Raw genomic sequence first — 5,489 nt, forward strand, 5'->3', positions numbered from 1 at the left:
CTTTCGCGGGCAAGCGCTCTACCAACTGAGCTACCGAAGCACGACTCACGCCCGGTACTCACAGCTTTACTTTTGCCAGTATCTCGTCTCCTACCTTCCAAACTTTACAGAAGCTCTCCTGCGAACCTTGCACAACTAGCACTCCTGAAAGAAAGGATATAGCGGAGACATGGCTTAGCCACAGCCTGGGGGATGTTTCCAGAATGAGATTTTCACTCTGCAGCGGAGTGTGCGCTGATATGAAACTTCCTGGCAGATTAAAACTGTGTGCCCGACCGAGACTCGAACTCGGGACCTTTGCCTTTCGCGGGCAAGCGCTCTACCAACTGAGATACCGAAGCACGATTCACGCCCGGTACTCACAGCTTTACTTCTGCCAGTATCTCGTCTCCTACCTTCCAAACTTTACAGAAGCTCTCCTGCGAACCTTGCACAACTAGCACTCCTGAAAGAAAGCATATAGCGGAGACATGGCTTAGCCACAGCCTGGGGGATGTTTCCAGAATGAGATTTTCACTCTGCAGCGGAGTGTGCGCTGATATGAAACTTCCTGGCAGATTAAAACTGTGTGCCCGGCCGAGACTCGAACTCGGGACCTTTGCTTTTCGCGGGCAAGCGCTCTACCAACTGAGCTACCGAAGCACGACTCACGCCCGGTACTCACAGCTTTACTTCTGCCAGTATCTCGTCTCCTACCTTCCAAACTTTACAGAAGCTCTCCTCCGAACCTTGCACAACTAGCACTCCTGAAAGAAAGCATATAGCGGAGACATGGCTTAGCCACAGCCTGGGGGATGTTTCCAGAATGAGATTTTCACTCTGCAGCGGAGTGTGCGCTGATACGAAACTTCCTGGCAGATTAAAACTGTGTGCCCGACCGAGACTCGAACTCGGGACCTTTGCTTTTCGCGGGCAAGCGCTCTACCAACTGAGCTACCGAAGCACGACTCACGCCCGGTACTCACAGCTTTACTTCTGCCAGTATCTCGTCTCCTACCTTCCAAACTTTACAGAAGCTCTCCTGCGAACCTTGCACAACTAGCACTCCTGAAAGAAAGGTTATAGCGGAGACATGGCTTAGCCACAGCCTGGGGGATGTTTCCAGAATGAGATTTTCACTCTGCAGCGGAGTGTGCGCTGATATGAAACTTCCTGGCAGATTAAAACTGTGTGCCCGAGCGAGACTCGAACTCGGGAACTTTGCCTTTCGCGGGCAAGCGCTCTACCAACTGAGCTACCGAAGTTGTGAGTACCGGGCGTGAGTCGTGCTTCGGTAGCTCAGTTGGTAGAGCGCTTGCCCGCGAAAGGCAAAGGTCCCGAGTTCGAGTCTCGGTCGGGCACACAGTTTTAATCTGCCAGGAAGTTTCATATCAGCGCACACTCCGCTGCAGAGTGAAAATCTCATTCTGGAAACATCCCCCAGGCTGTGGCTAAGCCATGTCTCCGCTATATCCTTTCTTTCAGGAGTGCTAGTTGTGCAAGGTTCGCAGGAGAGCTTCTGTAAAGTTTGGAAGGTAGGAGACGAGATACTGGCAGAAGTAAATCTGTGAGTACCGGGCGTGAGTCGTGCTTCGGTAGCTCAGTTGGTAGAGCGCTTGCCCGCGAAAGGCAAAGGTCCCGATTTCGAGTCTCGGTCGGGCACACAGTTTTAATCTGCCAGGAAGTTTCATATCAGCGCACACTCCGCTGCAGAGTGAAAATCTCATTCTGGAAACATCCCCCAGGCTGTGGCTAAGCCATGTCTCCGCTATATCCTTTCTTTCAGGAGTGCTAGTTGTGCAAGGTTCGCAGGAGAGCTTCTGTAAAGTTTGGAAGGTAGGAGACGAGATACTGGCAGAAGTAAAGCTGTGAGTACCGGGCGTGAGTCGTGCTTCGGTAGCTCAGTTGGTAGAGCGCTTGCCCGCGAAAGGCAAAGGTCCCGAGTTCGAGTCTCGGTCGGGCACGCAGTTTTAATCTGCCAGGAAGTTTCATATCAGCGCACACTCCGCTGCAGAGTGAAAATCTCATTCTGGAAACATCCCCCAGGCTGTGGCTAAGCCATGTCTCCGCTATATCCTTTCTTTCAGGAGTGCTAGTTGTGCAAGGTTCGCAGGAGAGCTTCTGTAAAGTTTGGAAGTTAGGAGACGAGATACTGGCAGAAGTAAAGCTGTGAGTACCGGGCGTGAGTCGTGCTTCGGTAGCTCAGTTGGTAGAGCGCTTGCCCGCGAAAGGCAAAGGTCCCGAGTTCGAGTCTCGGTCGGGCACACAGTTTTAATCTGCCAGGAAGTTTCATATCAGCGCACACTCCGCTGCAGAGTGAAAATCTCATTCTGGAAACATCCCCCAGGCTGTGGCTAAGCCATGTCTCCGCTATATCCTTTCTTTCAGGAGTGCTAGTTGTGCAAGGTTCGGAGGAGAGCTTCTGTAAAGTTTGGAAGGTAGGAGACGAGATACTGGCAGAAGTAAAGCTGTGAGTACCGGGCGTGAGTCGTGCTTCGGTAGCTCAGTTGGTAGAGCGCTTGCCCGCGAAAGGCAAAGGTCCCGAGTTCGAGTCTCGGTCGGGCACACAGTTTTAATCTGCCAGGAAGTTTCATATCAGCGCACACTCCGCTGCAGAGTGAAAATCTCATTCTGGAAACATCCCCCAGGCTGTGGCTAAGCCATGTCTCCGCTATATCCTTTCTTTCAGGAGTGCTAGTTGTGCAAGGTTCGCAGGAGAGCTTCTGTAAAGTTTGGAAGGTAGGAGACGAGATACTGGCAGAAGTAAAGCTGTGAGTACCGGGCGTGAGTCGTGCTTCGGTAGCTCAGTTGGTAGAGCGCTTGCCCGCGAAAGGCAAAGGTCCCGAGTTCGAGTCTCGGTCGGGCACGCAGTTTTAATCTGCCAGGAAGTTTCATATCAGCGCACACTCCGCTGCAGAGTGAAAATCTCATTCTGGAAACATCCCCCAGGCTGTGGCTAAGCCATGTCTCCGCTATATCCTTTCTTTCAGGAGTGCTAGTTGTGCAAGGTTCGCAGGAGAGCTTCTGTAAAGTTTGGAAGTTAGGAGACGAGATACTGGCAGAAGTAAAGCTGTGAGTACCGGGCGTGAGTCGTGCTTCGGTAGCTCAGTTGGTAGAGCGCTTGCCCGCGAAAGGCAAAGGTCCCGAGTTCGAGTCTCGGTCGGGCACACAGTTTTAATCTGCCAGGAAGTTTCATATCAGCGCACACTCCGCTGCAGAGTGAAAATCTCATTCTGGAAACATCCCCCAGGCTGTGGCTAAGCCATGTCTCCGCTATATCCTTTCTTTCAGGAGTGCTAGTTGTGCAAGGTTCGGAGGAGAGCTTCTGGATGTCTCACGACGTCCGCCCCGAGCAGACGAAACGAACAAAAGCGAACAAAATGAGATTAAAAAAAAAAAAAAAAAAAAAAAAAAAAAAAGTTGGTAGAGCGCTTGCCCGCGAAAGGCAAAGGTCCCGAGTTCGAGTCTCGGTCGGGCACACAGTTTTAATCTGCCAGGAAGTTTCATATCAGCGCACACTCCGCTGCAGAGAGAAAATCTCATTCTGGAAGTTATTTGATAATTTTGTTGCAGTTTCAAAACTGTGTTTCATTTTGTGCATTTGACCATGAGATTAGAATGTCACAGGTAAGACTAAGTGTACATATAAATAGCATGTAACTAAAACACACTGGCTGTTACACAGTAATGAGAGGACCCCAACATGCTGATGACATTCCATCTGCAAATACTGTATGTTTGTGTGTTGACACCACTTGAACCGAGGATCAACATTCATTCCTATGACTACCTACAGTGTACCATCTACATTTAATTTAACAGCGTCATTTTGCCCACTTCCAAAAATTGATGGTATTTGCTTTTTTCGGTTCAATGTCAAGTTATTGTTTATTGACCAACCTGCAAAGATTCTTGAGGGTTTCAATTGGTTTCTCTGTGAGGAGTTCTCTCGTTTTTTCAATGCCTAAAATCTTTTAACTTCAGGTGTAAGCCGCATAAGCAACTAAATAAGAAGTTTAATCTTAAATTTAACAGAAACATAACGAAAAGTTTGTATGCACTTTCATGTAGAAGATTTACAGATGGCACATCAGATGGCTCTTTCTAAAATGAAAACTTCGTCGTCATACGTCCAAGTCAAAATTTAACCGAAGTTTGTATCTCCATTCATGCAGAAGATATAATCTTCTGAAACTGGACGAATGTTAAAAAAACTTTCTGGCAGATTAAATCTGTGTGCCGGACGGAGACTCCAACTCGGGACCTTTGCGCTCAGTTGGTAGAGCGCTTGCCCGCGGAAGGCAAAGGTGCCGAGTTCGAGTCTCCGCGTGGCACACAGTTTTAATCTGCCAGAAAGTTTCACATCAGCGCTGCCTCCGCTGCAGAGTGAAAATCTCATTCTGGATGAATGTTTTTCAAACATTATTATTAATACCCCACAGTGGTTAGGATTCCCTGCCCATTGAAAACTTGAGCTTCATGACACGGCCACAGCTTGCTCCTTAACAGGGCACTGCTACTGCAAGCATGTTACGTGATCCCTTCCACTGACACGACGAGTGTGTCATTAAATACTTTGGCCCCCCACTTCTCCGGCAGTTCTCGCTGTTCGCTGAAGCCTTCGAAACATGTCATTGATGAGTGATTGATACTACATTTGTTAATATTTTCGATGAAGATTTCTCGCTGGACTCTGCTTCTGACAAGGCGTTTATTTAATAAGACTCCATCATTACGACCACAGGAATCGCCTGTTTCTTTCAGCAGTCTCTGGACCACCACCAGTGCAGCCTCTGGTCCACTTACGCAGAATAGGATAGAATACCCTGTAGACTAGTTTTGTGAGCATGTTCGGAAAATTCTCGTTTTGGAAACGTTGTAAGTGAGCACCTGGACTTTTAAGAACGCACATTGCTGTAGAGAGCGGAACTGCGTGTATAAACACAAATTCCGAAAGAGCACAGGGACATACGCGCCGAGGTCGAGACCCGACTGCAGGTCCGGGACAGCGTGTCTGGGGACTGCAAAAAGGTCACGTTTCCGCCCCTCCCGGCCTGGCCCAACTTGGCCTGGCGTGCTGCTGTTAAAACCAAGCACCGGTTCTCGGTCGCGCTCTGCCATTTGTAGGCCGCGCCTAGTCCCCACTGTCTGCCAGTCGAGCTGCCAGCGCTGTGCGGATACCTCTTACAATAATGTGGGATGGTTGCAAGTACCTAGAGAACTGTCACAAAACTGCACTTCTTTCACATTAAACGAATAATGTAAAATCCTAAGTCGTTTCTTAAACTGAGACAAGAGATACGAAGGGCGAAAGTACCTAAAAAAGAAACGAGGGGAATTCAATAAGTATTGCAGCACATTACTTTGTCTTCCCCAATTTCTATTGAAAGAATGATGAGTTGGAATCGTGGAATATTCCCGCCTTAGATCCTGCAGATTCATGAATTGTCGACAGGTGGCGGCGATAAACATGGAGAGTATAAAGTTGTGCATTCCTAGCAGAGGACTAT

At 48.8% G+C, this 5,489-nt stretch overlaps 4 non-coding genes across 4 annotated transcripts; 2 read left to right on the plus strand and 2 right to left on the minus strand.

The window, feature by feature from the left end:
• Window positions 1–568: 568 nt before the first annotated feature.
• Trnar-gcg (transfer RNA arginine (anticodon GCG)) lies at window positions 569–643 on the minus strand. Its single transcript has one exon. It is a non-coding gene; the product is annotated as a tRNA-Arg (tRNA).
• Window positions 644–869: 226 nt separating this feature from the next.
• Trnar-gcg (transfer RNA arginine (anticodon GCG)) lies at window positions 870–944 on the minus strand. Its single transcript has one exon. It is a non-coding gene; the product is annotated as a tRNA-Arg (tRNA).
• A 925-nt stretch (window positions 945–1,869) lies between these two features.
• Trnas-cga (transfer RNA serine (anticodon CGA)) lies at window positions 1,870–1,946 on the plus strand. Its single transcript has one exon. It is a non-coding gene; the product is annotated as a tRNA-Ser (tRNA).
• An 826-nt stretch (window positions 1,947–2,772) lies between these two features.
• On the plus strand, window positions 2,773–2,849 carry Trnas-cga (transfer RNA serine (anticodon CGA)). Its single transcript has one exon. It is a non-coding gene; the product is annotated as a tRNA-Ser (tRNA).
• The last annotated feature ends 2,640 nt before the right edge of the window (window positions 2,850–5,489 follow it).

The sequence above is a fragment of the Schistocerca nitens genome, chromosome 6 (assembly GCF_023898315.1).
Source record: "Schistocerca nitens isolate TAMUIC-IGC-003100 chromosome 6, iqSchNite1.1, whole genome shotgun sequence".
NCBI lineage: Eukaryota > Metazoa > Arthropoda > Insecta > Orthoptera > Acrididae > Schistocerca > Schistocerca nitens.